The sequence below is a fragment of the Apus apus genome, chromosome 5 (assembly GCF_020740795.1).
Source record: "Apus apus isolate bApuApu2 chromosome 5, bApuApu2.pri.cur, whole genome shotgun sequence".
In the NCBI taxonomy this organism is placed as follows: Eukaryota; Metazoa; Chordata; class Aves; order Apodiformes; family Apodidae; genus Apus; species Apus apus.
Window position 1 is genome coordinate 59,559,191 of NC_067286.1, and position 13,133 is coordinate 59,572,323.

Genomic DNA, 13,133 nt, shown 5'->3' on the forward strand with positions numbered 1-13,133 from the left:
TCCTGCTTTCTTCTTTCTGTCTTCTCTCTTGCACTAACACGTGCCTGAGAGCTGCAATGATTCACGCAACCCACACGAGTAGGATGCTCTAAGCAGGGTTACAGGAGGAATCCTACACAAAGCACATCCCTGGCAAGCAATGGTATTTGTTCATACTGTACAATGCCTCAGAAATAGCATCAGCCACGTCTGCAAAGACTTTAAAAATAATAAAAAAAATAGGTTCTTAGATACCTATCTGCCTCCAGCTGAGTGTGCGCTCTTATTTACCTTGCTTTAAAGCTCTAAAGTGGTGACAGCCAACGAGGCAAAGCTGGCTTCTTCACTGTAAGCCAACAGACCTGTGGGTTTTGGATCATCTTGTGTATTAGTTCAGCAATTCTGGGATGCAAGTTACCCACAGGAGAACTGCAGGTGTGTCGATAACAGCTCGTTTACAGACTCATTAGTCCCATTTCCCCGGGTTTAGTGCAAGCTTTGCTTTTGACCCCATTGCTGGAGCATCATCTTTTCCCTTATTTTGTTTACTCTTTGGTATTTTCATGGCATAGCTTTGGCAGCTATAAAACTTTCCCACTTGTAGCCATTAATTTGCTGAACGTGTCTCATGTCATAGCTTCTGAAATATACATTTACATATTCTAAGGTTAATTTCCAGATTGAAATTAGACATTTCACTTAACCTGAAACACTATTACTAATTCTGAGCAGTTTCAACAGGAGAACCTCTGAGGTTTTACTAGCGTCTGTCACATACATTCATTCTCTATCTATGAGAGTTATCATTGTTTTTCTGCCTTTTATATTCCACATAAAAAGAAATTACTGTCTATTCCCTATGACCAACGTGAACCTCTGGCCAAACAGCAAATCAGCATACAAAGAAGTATCAGGGAAACAGCAGGGAAAGAATCAAATGAAGTTAATGATGACGGGCTGAAGAAACAATCTTTCCTGCGAGTCATTCTGGTTTGTATTAAAATAGCAAAGCAGATACCAGCTAAGAAAGAATATAAGTAAAAGGTGAATGCAATTATTTAAAAAAAATTAAAAAAAAAAAAACCAAAACAACCCAAACCCTTGCAAATCCCAGTACAGACTGTCTTGTAAGTAGCAGGTGAGTTAAGTCTCTCAAAATCCTAAGCAAAAGGCTGTGTCCTTTGGCACTGACTTCTTCATGGTCAAAGCATTTCCCAAAGAAACTTTCTATCTATACCTTTACAGTAAATAGCTTGCCTTTTACTCCTCACTGTTAGACTACTCTACTGCTTTGGGGGCTCCCAAAGGGCATAATGTAACCGCAAAGTGATTTTAAACGTCTGTATCTACACGCAGAGAAATGGGATGCAGCTTTGTTTCTACAAAACAGATCGCACGCAGTCTCTGCTGACAAGGACCTCCGTACTGCCCCAGCTCTGGGTGTCTGCCAAGGTACTTGGTCACCAGGGGGTCAACAGCTGGGACAGCAGAGTGACTCAAAGTACCTTCCACTCAGCTCTGAATCCGCCTTTGATCACAAGTACATCTGCAATTAGTGCCTCATCTTAACACCTCGACAAAGCAGTTCGAGCATTCAGAAACAAACATCAGTGGGTCTAACAGCTACTTTAATTCATTTTATAAATAAGCAACTGAGAGTTTTGCTCCAAGTGGCTGCTGGTGTAGCCCATCCCATACACGGCGCTCTCTGCAGAGTAAGGCACGATGCGATACGAACGCAGCTCTTCATAATAGAGAGACTGGGAACAGCACTCCTGCACCATCAGCTTCAGCCGTTTTCGGGCGTCAGAGTAAGCAGTCCTATAACACGGAGCCTCCTTAAAGTATTCATAGCTCTCCCTCTCTGTCTCTAGGTGAATCTTCCTCAACAGATTGTTAATTAATACAGACCTACGGAGATAGGCTTCAGGGTCATCCAGGAATTGGAGTTTCTGGAGAGAAAGTTTTAGAATACAAGTCCGGTCCTCGGGTAGTATCAGGTGCTGGGGAGTAAAGAGCAAGTAAATGGGTCTTTAACATCAAGGAATGAAACTGGGGGGGGAGATGGGGTCTTGCATGAGAGAGCTACTCACTTTTGGACAATACTCATGGTAATCTTGATGTAAATGTTCTTCTTCTGCATATTTTCTCTTAAAGTAGGCTACTTTCGACGTCGTTAATGTCTTTGGTAGGCCCCGATCAGATCAGCTCTGCACAAAACAAGAAGAAAAAGAGGCTCAGTAACACTGCTGTACTGGCTGTAGTGTCATGATCCAGGGTGTGTAGAGGATGGAGGGGTGCAGAGGTGGGATACAGCCAGAGTGATACTCAGCCTCCACCTGCAGCCCTCAACCCACAGGAAAAATAATGGAGAAGCTGGCAAACATGAAGGCGTTTCTGAGCCGGCACCCTGAGGTTTGCCAGCACAGCAAGCCTGGCTCCAGAGTGACAACCACAGCACTGGACATATGCTGACACTGCCGGGCAGGGTCTCCAGGTCCTACAGACCAAGTGGAGTTCACCCTGGACAGCCACAGCCATGCACAGTAGGGCAAGAGAAATGCCCAAGCCAGGAAGGTCAATATGTACTGCAGGAAGGACCAGGGTGGGGCTACCCATCTACAGAACAGGAGTCTCTGCCCCACACTGGAGTGTGTGTGGAGCAAGGGATGGTTATAGTTTCCACACATCATGCACAGAGCTCTGTGACTTCCCTAGAAAACCAATACGGAGCATATTCACTAGATGGTAGTGTCGTCCCAAAGAAGCAGGAGAGTTCCAGCTCCGTGGGAGGGTGGTGGAGCTGGTTTGGTCTCTGGGTTTCTTCAGTTTTTCAGAGCACACAGGACAGAGGCTCATCCTTTGGGCTAACAGAAAGGTCTATTGGGTTTTTGTTGTGTGACCAGAGCCCAGTGGATGTTCCACTCAACCAGAGCAGAGCCCTGAAGAGGACCAGGGCTCTCCGTGCACCCACAGCCCAGTCCTAGATTGAGAACTCCTCATGGGAGCACTTGAAATTTAGGTTCTCAGGACTTGGTCCTGGACTGCTTCTCTGCCACAGCAGAAAAGCAAAAAGGTATTACACAGCCAAAACACAGACCTCATGTCACTGGAAAGATCCCGCTGCCGTGGGACATGGGTGGCTCCTTTAGTCTTAGCTGAGGATGGGAGTGAAAAGATACGCACACAACTATTTCAGGGACTGGTGGCATCTCTCCTTCACTGGCAGGAAGGAGTAATGTGCTCTCCCTTCTTTCCTCTACATCAAGAACCCACAAGAAGTAGCTGAAGAATTAATCCCCTCGTAAGAGTTGTCTTGTGTTTTCTCTCTGAATGTCAAGTCTGTGAGGAGGGAGGTATCCCATAAAGGATGTTACAAATCTGGGCAGAAAACTCATGATTGGTGAATAAACATCTCATTTGGAGCCAAAACCTCCAGCCCTGCTCTGGGACCTGGCCCAACACAATTATATGCCACATAATAAATTCATATGCCACAACCTTCAGTGCTAGCAGGTTTTACCCTAGTATTTGAATTACAACAGAGCCTGGACATCTTGGACTTTTAATTACTCTTGGTGTTGTCTGAGCACCATCACAAATGCATTTATCTTCCCACTGCCATGAAACAGGAGAATGTTACAGTTTTCCCCACTCTAGTCTGAGAAAGGCAAAGGTACAGAAAGGTGAAGTGGTGTTCCCATGGCCACCAGGCTGTCAGAAGATGGGAAAGGAGCCAAAACCAGCGTAAAGGTTAATGAGCCAAACAAGGGTCCAACCTTCCCCTTCAAGCTAAGCCTCTAAATGTTAAAACTCACTCCCATTTTCCAGGAAAAGGCTGGAAGCACAGACCTAGCACTGCCTGTGTGCAGCACAAGCAGAAAATCAGACAACCCCAGCGTGCAGAGCATTGCAGGTCAGCCCTGGCTCTGTGCACACCCTTACTTTGCTGCTCCTGGCTGCAGGAATCCCTCTCCCTGCCCTGGAGATAGAGGGTGACAGTGGGACATTTGGTGTCCCCTGAACATGGGTGGTCCTGGAGATACCAGCAAACAGCAGGAAGCCAGGACAAGGCATGGAGACACTGGAGCACTGGCATGCTGGCACAGAGAGGGAGAGAGGGAGAGAGGGAGAGAGGGAGGGGATGTTCTGTGTTTTAGCAGGTACCAGGGGCTGGGGGCTGATGCTGACTGGCAAAAGAAAATATTATATGGCACTGGCACTGGGTTCATCAAGTATCCAGCTGGCACCCCCTTTCTGGGGTTAGGTTCAACATCCCTTGGGTGCAAGATGGTTGGCTGTATTCCAGTTCCTAAAGACCTTACATCAGACAAAGCAGCAAAATTGCAACTACCCTCCATAACATGGTTTAGTAGCAAGGAAGGGAAACAACCAGCAAATGAACACCAAGAGCACTTCTGGGCTGTAATGTTGGTTTCAAATGTGTTCCCACTTGTAAGTGGAAGGCTACGCTGTAAGCACAAGCTGCTTGACATCATGCTAGCTGTGAGCAAGTTACAGCAATTCCAAATCTACAGGGCCCTGGGCACCCATTTCCCCAGCACAGCAGCTTCCACAGGTTGTTGCCTCACTCTGGGAGGGTAGAGGTGTTTCTACAGGGCAAAACATGAGCTGAAGGCAAGAGAGTTCCATCAAAGGGCTGCTCCACAGAAGCTCAAGGTCTGCTCTGTGCTCAGTGTAGTTGTCAACCCATCACCACACACCTTTGCTGTCACCATCATCTTTTGTGGCTATTGGTGATGCCCACACATCTGTCTGCAGGCGCAGGGGAACGAGAGCACAGTCTGTGCCCTTCCTCTGTGCCTTCAACACCAGCACTGATGCTAAAACCTACCAGGGACACGTCTCCCTGCAGGAGCCTTGCAAAGACCAAGCCTTTCCCCAACACTTAGCTTGAAAGCCAGAGCAGCCTGGCTCCGTGCGTGCTGAAGGGCTGCTTGGCTGGGGTTACCAGCATGCAAGGCTGGAGTAATGCTGCAGTGAATCAGACCCTTAGTGTTTTGTTTAAATATAAACATATTGAATCAGTGTTTTTTGTGTAAAGGGCCATTCTCCCGAGCCAAGTGTTTTGACAGTTCCAGCAAGGTGGTATGAGTCACTGCCTCTGCCTCACTCCAGCCCAGAGAGGGATACATCTTAATCACATTACATTTTTTTTCTGTGCTACACCACAAGGCACAGGGCCAGAATTTCCCCACGGGGACGAAGCAGCATAGCCCTGAGCTCGAGCTTTGTCCTTCCAGCCTGGGTGAACCTTGGGAAAAGGCGCGCTCAGCACCCAGCCAGCTGCGAGCCCAGCCCGCTGCTAGTCACCCAAGCTGTAAGAATTTACAATTTAAATTCACAACAGTGGGCAGAGCTGCCAGGCTTGGGGAGTTGAAGGGCAGGGGCTGCCTGCTCCCCCTGGCTGGTGTTTCCACCATCCCTGCTCTGAATGCACAGCACATGGGAGCACGGCGGTTGGAGCTGCCATTAAGGCTAATGGAAGTTTGAAGCATGAATCCCGCACGCAGCAGTGAGGGAATAGATGTCTCTGTCTCAAGCCCAGATCTCTCCAACACTGCTCCGTGAGGGCTTAATGGTACTTTCAAAAGAGCAAATTGTGCCTGTTCCTGTTTATTTCTCCAGGAATAATTACTGTGCTCTATGGCATGATACCCACAGAGTTATTAGGCGTGTTTGGACAGAGGGTTATCTTATCTAAATTGGATTGGAAATAGATTTCTAACACAGCAACTTCACAGCTGAACTGCAAATGGCAAGAAATTCTCTTCATCTGGCCCCTGCACTCCCGCATCACCCCAGCAACAGGAGCCCCTTTCGGCACCAATTAATGCCGGGTGATTTCCACAGGGCTACAGACTAGCCCAGGGTGCAGGCAAGGTGGTGTTTAACAAATGATAGAATGGCCAGGAAAAAAAAAAACAATACCAAAAAACAACCAAAGCTTGTGCTTTTCCACCTCAGGTGACAGAGAGGGATGTACAAGCCCTGGGTCTGCACAGCAGCTCTGCCCCACAGCTTGTTTGCAAGACCTTGGGAGCATTTCCCCACACCTGTCTGTGCCTCTATCTCTCCCACTTTTCCTCGGGAAGAAATCATCCCTGGTGGCTGGGTGCTGCAGTGAAAAGGGGTTGTACAAGCAGGTGCTATTGGCTTGTTGGTGCAGAGGTCTGCAGGGGGTGAGCACAGAGGCTAGCTGGCCCAGCCAGATCTGCCGAAGCTGCGTGGAAGGTGGTGAGTCAAAAGTGCTGGAGCCCTGCAGAGTTTCCTCTATCAGCGTAAGGCAGGAAAATCAATATGCAAGCTAGAGCTGGCTGAGACAGAAACCATTTCTGAGCATCGCTTGCATGCACAAATAGAAAACCTGAGGCTTCAGAGCACACAGAAATTGGCATTTATTACCAGCAGGAGACATGACTTTGACATGGCAGGAAATATCATCATGTCCTTGCAACTGCTGTCAAACTGCAGGCATAAATTCCCCCGTCTATAACCTTAGTGGCACTTGCAATTAGGGAGTGCTCAGCTGTAACCCTTCTCTGATCTTACATGCTATGCTGCTGCATTTCCCCTCTTCCAGGGGCAGGAAAGGCAGCTGATCCCACTATAAGATTCCCAGTTGGTAATGCAAAGCTACTAGACCACAGACAGATGAGCATGTGGCTCGAAAACACATGCCAGCCCCAGGATTCCCACAGACTGCAAATTGATTGCAGCCCTTCCAGCTTATTGGGTCTTACTCCCCACTCAGGCAGAGAGAGCTCCCCTTACTTGACCCACGGAAAGGTGGGGACCCACAGCCATGCTGTTGTCTACTGGCTGGAGCTGCTGGCTTTGCACTTTAAAACTGCCTGTATTTTCCTTTGCTAATTGCTTAGCAGACCTTCCTAATAGCAGGTTCTCCCTGGGCTCACGTGTGCAAGGCAGGAGCATCTAAACATAAGTGCATAAAGACTTAATGAGTGGATGGTTCCTAACTCACCCCTTGTAGTCCCACTGCTTTTATCAATAAAATAAAATCATATTTCCAGCTTCACCCCCTTTCAACACTCATCCAAGCCATTTCCCTCACTCTGAAGGCAAGCCCGACCCACCGAAGTCTAGAAACTTGTTAGTTACCTGAGGATGCAGAGTCAATCTGCAAAGGGTCTTTCTGGGATAGTCTCCACACTTCTGCTAAGATTTCCTCCTCTCAGGGGCTCAGCAAGCATTTCTGGCAGCACGGCACTGCTGAAGGGCTACCTGCCGAGGTGGATCAAGGAGAAACACACATGCTTCAGAAGGCAAAGTCAGGACATGGAGGGAAAAGCAGTTGGACTGCAGGAGAGGAGAGTGCTATTTCAGCAGTCCCACGGGGCTTAATAACAGAGAAAATAAGAGTTCTGATGTCACATCCAAGTCTCTAACTCTGTCCTTGCTTCCTGAACTCCTTTTCAAACGTCAGAAAAGTGAAATGAAACATAAAGATCATTTCAGCCTCTCAGTGGTATAGCTGTAGTCCTCTTGAAGAAAATGCTGCAAAAATACAACTTGCTCTTCTAAATATCCAGAAGTTTCCTGAGCTAGAACATGATTACTGCCCTGAACACCACCTCTTAAAACAGTACATTATTTTCTCCATTAATTCCTGTCAGCCTCAGAGGAAAGCTAAAGGGGTACTATTAAAACCACACTATTATTTTGAGCAGTAATATTAATTTTCCACCACACCCCCCCACACGCTAAGCTGCCTGCAGAGTAACGCAGGGCTGGGGAAGTCAGATTACCATATTTATTTAACAGAATTATTGCAGCATTCATATTCCAGTGTTTGCCTCACACACAGTACAGTTTGCATTTTAGAGGGAGTATTTAGTACACTGTAGTACGAGTATTTCCCACTCCAGGGGAAAAACAATCACAGATATGCATGTGCCTACTCAGACTCTGCACTTTTACCTCTGTGTACAGAGACACACACACTTTTTTGTGTACATAGATGAAATAAACAGCTCTAAAACCTGCAAGAGAGAAAGAAGCAGAGTGCATGTCTGTGTATTGATGACTCGTAGCTATAAGACATCTATATTTAGAGAGTTGTCTCATCCCAGAGGATGACACTTCCCTAGCAGGCAACGAGAGAGTAGCTATGGTTACTTTTCGGAGTTCAGCTCAGACCGTAAAAAGGTGACTCTGACCAAAATGCCCTTCCACAGAGCACGCTGGAGCCCAGCAGAGCAGCAGGCACCTCTGCCCACAGCCTGCAGCACTGCAGGATGAGCCCCGAGCCTTTTTCTCAGCTCCTTGCCCCCTTCCACAATGCAGCAAAGCCAAGAGCTCACAAACAAACACGAAACTTAACTCCACTCCAACAGCCACAAAGCTAAAGCCAAGATCCCACCAACTCACCGCCACAAACAACCCCACAGCTCGCTGACCCTGGTCACCACCAGCTCAGTGACACTCACCCAGCGAGCACCGGCTCCAGAGGGAGGGATGCTCCCCGTCCTGCCCTCACTGCTGGGAGCCGCCTGCTGCTCCTGGAGGAGGTGGTGGTGGAGGTGGTGGTGGAGGTGGTGGAGGTGGTGGCAGCTCCTGCGGGTCCCTGCAGCCACTGAGGAGCGCATCACCTCCCGGCCTCAGCCCGCGGAGGTGGGTTCCCAGATGTTCCCGGCGCGGATTGGTCCAGCGGGAGCAGATGTTGCCCGGTTGCTAGGAGCGTTGCTAGGAGCGTTGCTAGGAGACGGTGACGCTCTCCCCATCACAGGCGCGACTCGAGGCCGCGGGGAGGGATAAAGGGAAGGAGGGGGGGAAGGCGGGAGGCGGAGGTCCTGCCGCCGGGATGCTCCGCGGCTGGGCGGGCCGCCCGGTGAGGCGGGTACGGAGCAGATGCCGCTGCTCAGAGCTGGGAGGGAAGGCGGTGAGGAGCTGCTTCGCGGCAGGGGAGGGGGATGTGAAATGCCCCGTCTAGGAGACGAAGGAAGCTCTGCTCTGATCCTTCGGGGCTGGGAGGGAGGCTGAAGGATGTACGGAGAGGATGGGCAGTCGCGAGAGTGGCAGGGACCCGCTGCAGCACGGGGAGGGCGAGAGCTCTGCCCGCTTCAGGGCAGGACTGCAAGAAAAAAAGTCCGGTGCATGGAAAGGCTGGAGGGAGCGATGAGTCCAGCCCGGGACTGCTGGCAGGAAGAGCTAAGCGCCGAGCTCTTCTGCTCGCTCTCACTGGGTCACGCTCCTCTCCCAACTTCCGTTGCTCACTCCTTTCTCCATGCCCACCACCACACCCCGGCACAGCGGCACACCTGATCCTTGGAGATGCCCTATCACGGCACCCTGGGTCTCTCCAGGTGTGTCACATGCCCCCAAAAGACGCACCACAGCACTCTGGTGTCTCATAGGCACAAAGCAGGATTGCTGTAGCAGAAGCCACACAGCAAAACAACCCACACCTCCTCTTCTCCCAGACAAAAGTGCAAGTGACAGTGAGGTGGGGCAGCTCCAGCATCTCAGCCAAGACAGGGTGATTTTATTGCTGAGCATCCTCCTTATGGCAGTACCTGGGATATCTGACCCAGCCTACCCTCCTACCAAGGGTCCAGCCAGCAAGGCTCAGGGAAAGTTTAACAGGAGTAGAGTAAAACCTTACCAGCATTAGGCAGTGTGCACAAAGGGGATAATCTCTTCCCAGAGATCCTGAATCTATAGGTAGACACTGGCAGATAGGAGATTAAAAACAAACAAACAAACAGAAAGGGTGGGGGAGGGAGGAAGAAGAAAGTCTTTTTTTAAACAGCAGTTTCTCCAGCCAGCTATATGTAGGGATCTTCCCTGCAAGAAGTGTGCCACTCCCAGACTTGCAAAAAGAGGCCATATGAGAAGAGCTTTTATGGCAAGCCAGACTGGTGCCAACAGCTGCACTGACATTAGCAGCACAGAACTTGCTTAGATCAGCCTCAGCACCCAGCTCAGGCTCCGCTCAGCATCTTTCTTCAAGACTAAAACTGCTTAGGCAGTAAATTTTCTTCTGTGTCTACAAGCTGTGCCTCTGTCCACACAACACAACTACCACGGATGCCACCACTGCTCCTGAGAGCCTCATGCTCATGCCACAGCCACCCCTGTCTGAGTGGTTATTCACCCATCCTACTACTGAAGGTGACTCAAAGACTCAGCCAATGCCAAATCCAAGGCAAGGTACTATGGGAACACATTCATTTTGGTAGCATCTGAAGCTCCTGGGCAATCTCCTGTTCTCTTGTGACCTGGAAGATGGGTGTCTCACACATATTATATCTGGGCATATCACTGCTGGTAGGACTCATAGAGCTCCCCTCCCTCTGGTTGCTCCAGGGTCTCTGTGAAGGTCCTGCAGAGCAGCATGCATCAGGCTTAGTCCTCCTCCCCCTTACACAGTGAGAATGGAGACACACTTCCTTTGGCACTCACCAGATCAACATCTCATCCAAGTTTTAACATACTGAATCTTGCCAGGCCCGAGTCCCAGCTAAGACATGTCAAAACATCAACCTCAAACCACTCACTCCATTGACTTGGAGTATCTGGTTGTGTTTGGTACTCAGTATGCAGTGCCATGCACATGCATGCACCCAGCTCTTCTGCTCTTTGCAGCTTGAGAATACGGCCGTATACTTATTTCAAATTATCTCTGAAGCTCCGCTTCTTTTATTGAGAAGTCAAACGAACTCAAACTCATTTCAAATTTGAATTTTCTAGGACAATAGGAAGGCATTGGGATTTAATTGATTTTGATTACCTGCCTTATTATTATGCTGCCAGTAGCGATAGTTGAGGTTGGTGTAATTTTAAATTTACTGGGAGATGAATCTGACATTTCTCTGCTGCTGAACAGAGGAGTCGAGCGATTCTTCAGCTCTTCACAAAGATGTCATAATTAATTCAGTAATATCACTTTTGTAAGTGGAGATCGAAATGGAAGACACAGAAGCACCTACTCTGTGTCTAAGAGCTGAATGAATGACAGGTTCAGTTACTCCAGTCTTCCCAAAATTGATTGTATTTTTAACATTCAACACAATTTCTGCTGCAAAGACACATCTTCCCCTCTGCTGTCAGCACACAAGCAGGACTTATTAGCTGGAAATAATTTACAGCCAAAAGGTCAGCTCATCTTTCCCCAGCTGGCTCCAAGAACTATTTTCAACCCTAGATCAGCCTGGAGCAAATTCTTTTGCAATCCAAATCGAGCTGCTTTTCTTTGTCCCTTTTCTGAGGGGGCAGAGGGCACAGGGAAACAGATCCCCTACCAGTATAAACCAGCATTGCTCTTCTGGCTGAAAGGGACCTCCATCAAGATGAGCAGCAGATGCTTCATCCCACCCCACTCCATCTCCTTCCTCTGGCCATGGGCACACCAGAGATCTCCTCCCCTCCTCCTCTGAAGTTCCCCTCTGCCAGGGATGCCTGGTCAGGACCTGCTGCCCAGCTGCACTGCACAATGTTTTAATGCAATAAAAATTAAACAGAACTGTGAACTGGGACCAAAGTCTCTATTGACAGTGATATTATTTGAAAAGATAAGACTTTAAATGTGTACTGCACAAGATAAAACCTGGACAGGCAGACAACAGAAGAGTAGCTTTTTTCCTTTTAGTCTTTTCAAAGCAAGATTGCCTAGCATAGTCAGTGCTATAATAAATATATGTTTTTAAATGCTTTAGAGCAATTGGGAATACAAAAAACACAGAACATTAGCATTTACTTTACTTTGAGTACCTCACAGAATTAGAAAAAATCAGTTTCTTCATTTCAAAGCAGTTACGTCTCCTCAAGCCAATTTTAAAAGAAAAATGAATTAAATTAATGTGCCCTTTTGAATTGAAGCACCAAACATTCAAAAGATGTGTGTAGCAAAGCCCCAGCCCTCCCAGGCAAAACATACCTACACCCATGCTGTATTTCTAAACACAGCACGCAGAAGGTGTTTTCAAAAGATAAAACGTACCTGGAATGTTTAACTTTTGCACCTGAAATGCTGAGCAGTTTCAGATGCAAGGCATTACATCCTGGACTGATTTTTTCCCCTGGCCCACTCAGCTGCCTCTAACAGACAAAGACCTTCAAAAGCTCTCCCAGCTTTGTCACAGCAAACCAAGACAAGCAGCTCCAGCTCCTGGGCCCTGTTCATGCCTCCCGATGGTCGAGCAGCCTTGGAGAGACAGGGGGACTTGGGAGACTAATCCTGCCCGTGTCTCAAATGCTGCCTTTGCATTTCATCCTGAAAGACCAGTTCTTTCTCCTTCTGCTTTTCCTGCACTAGAAACTATTTTTCTGCTCTATCTTCCGATCCATTGTACAAGAAAATTTGTCTATATCTTAAAATTTGTTCATTTTTGTTGGCATTTTTACATTTAAAAGACCTTCAGATAAACTTCAGAAACAAGCTGGGGAAGAGCAGAACTAATAAAGCCCATTTTCCTACACATTTTTGCTTCTCATCTCCTACATCTTCCCCGCCACCACCACCGAAAATTTCACTAGGTCTGCTTGGACACCTCCAGCCCAACCAGAAGCAGGACAGAGGTACAAGCCATCACGATGGACTGGCTGACCAACCCTTGGCCATCAAACCTAATTCTTCCTGCCTCTCTGGTGATCCTCTGCCAGGTGACAACATTTGTAGAAGTGTAATTGTCTTTGAGACAGTTACCCCCTTGTCATGGATTGAAATTAGCCAGCCTGTTCAAAAAATATGATGGGGGGGAAGACTGGCAAGGGGACAGATGGTAGACAGCTCAGCTTCTTTAACCTCAACTGCACTGATTGAGAAGTGGGAACACTTTCATCTTCTCATGAAAAATGATATCACCCTTTCACTGAAATTCAAAACTTAGTTTCCCGACATTAAAAATATGACTTTCCCAACTGGTCAAAATTAGGATGACATCAGGGATGTCTTGGCAAAACAATATTTGGTTCCTCACCAGGGAATGAAGCTGCTCTGAGCAAGGAATTAAAATGCAGCTAGAGGAAGAACAGGATAATCAGAACAATAAAACAAAACACAGCCAAGAGCCCCTGGGGAGCGCAGCAAGATCCACATGTGCTGTGCAGAATGGCAAGAGCAGCAACAAGTGGGTTGCTAAGCCCATTGCTGTATTTGCACAGGGTGTTGT

At 48.0% G+C, this 13,133-nt stretch overlaps 1 long non-coding RNA gene across 1 annotated transcript; it reads right to left on the reverse strand.

Moving 5' to 3' along the window:
- Window positions 1-1,590: 1,590 nt before the first annotated feature.
- On the reverse strand, window positions 1,591-8,601 carry LOC127385557 (uncharacterized). Its single transcript, XR_007889700.1, has 4 exons — window positions 8,451-8,601; window positions 7,123-7,245; window positions 2,073-2,189; window positions 1,591-1,982 (listed from the first exon to the last, which is right to left on the reverse strand). It is a non-coding gene; the product is annotated as an uncharacterized LOC127385557 (long non-coding RNA).
- Window positions 8,602-13,133: the final 4,532 nt, after the last annotated feature.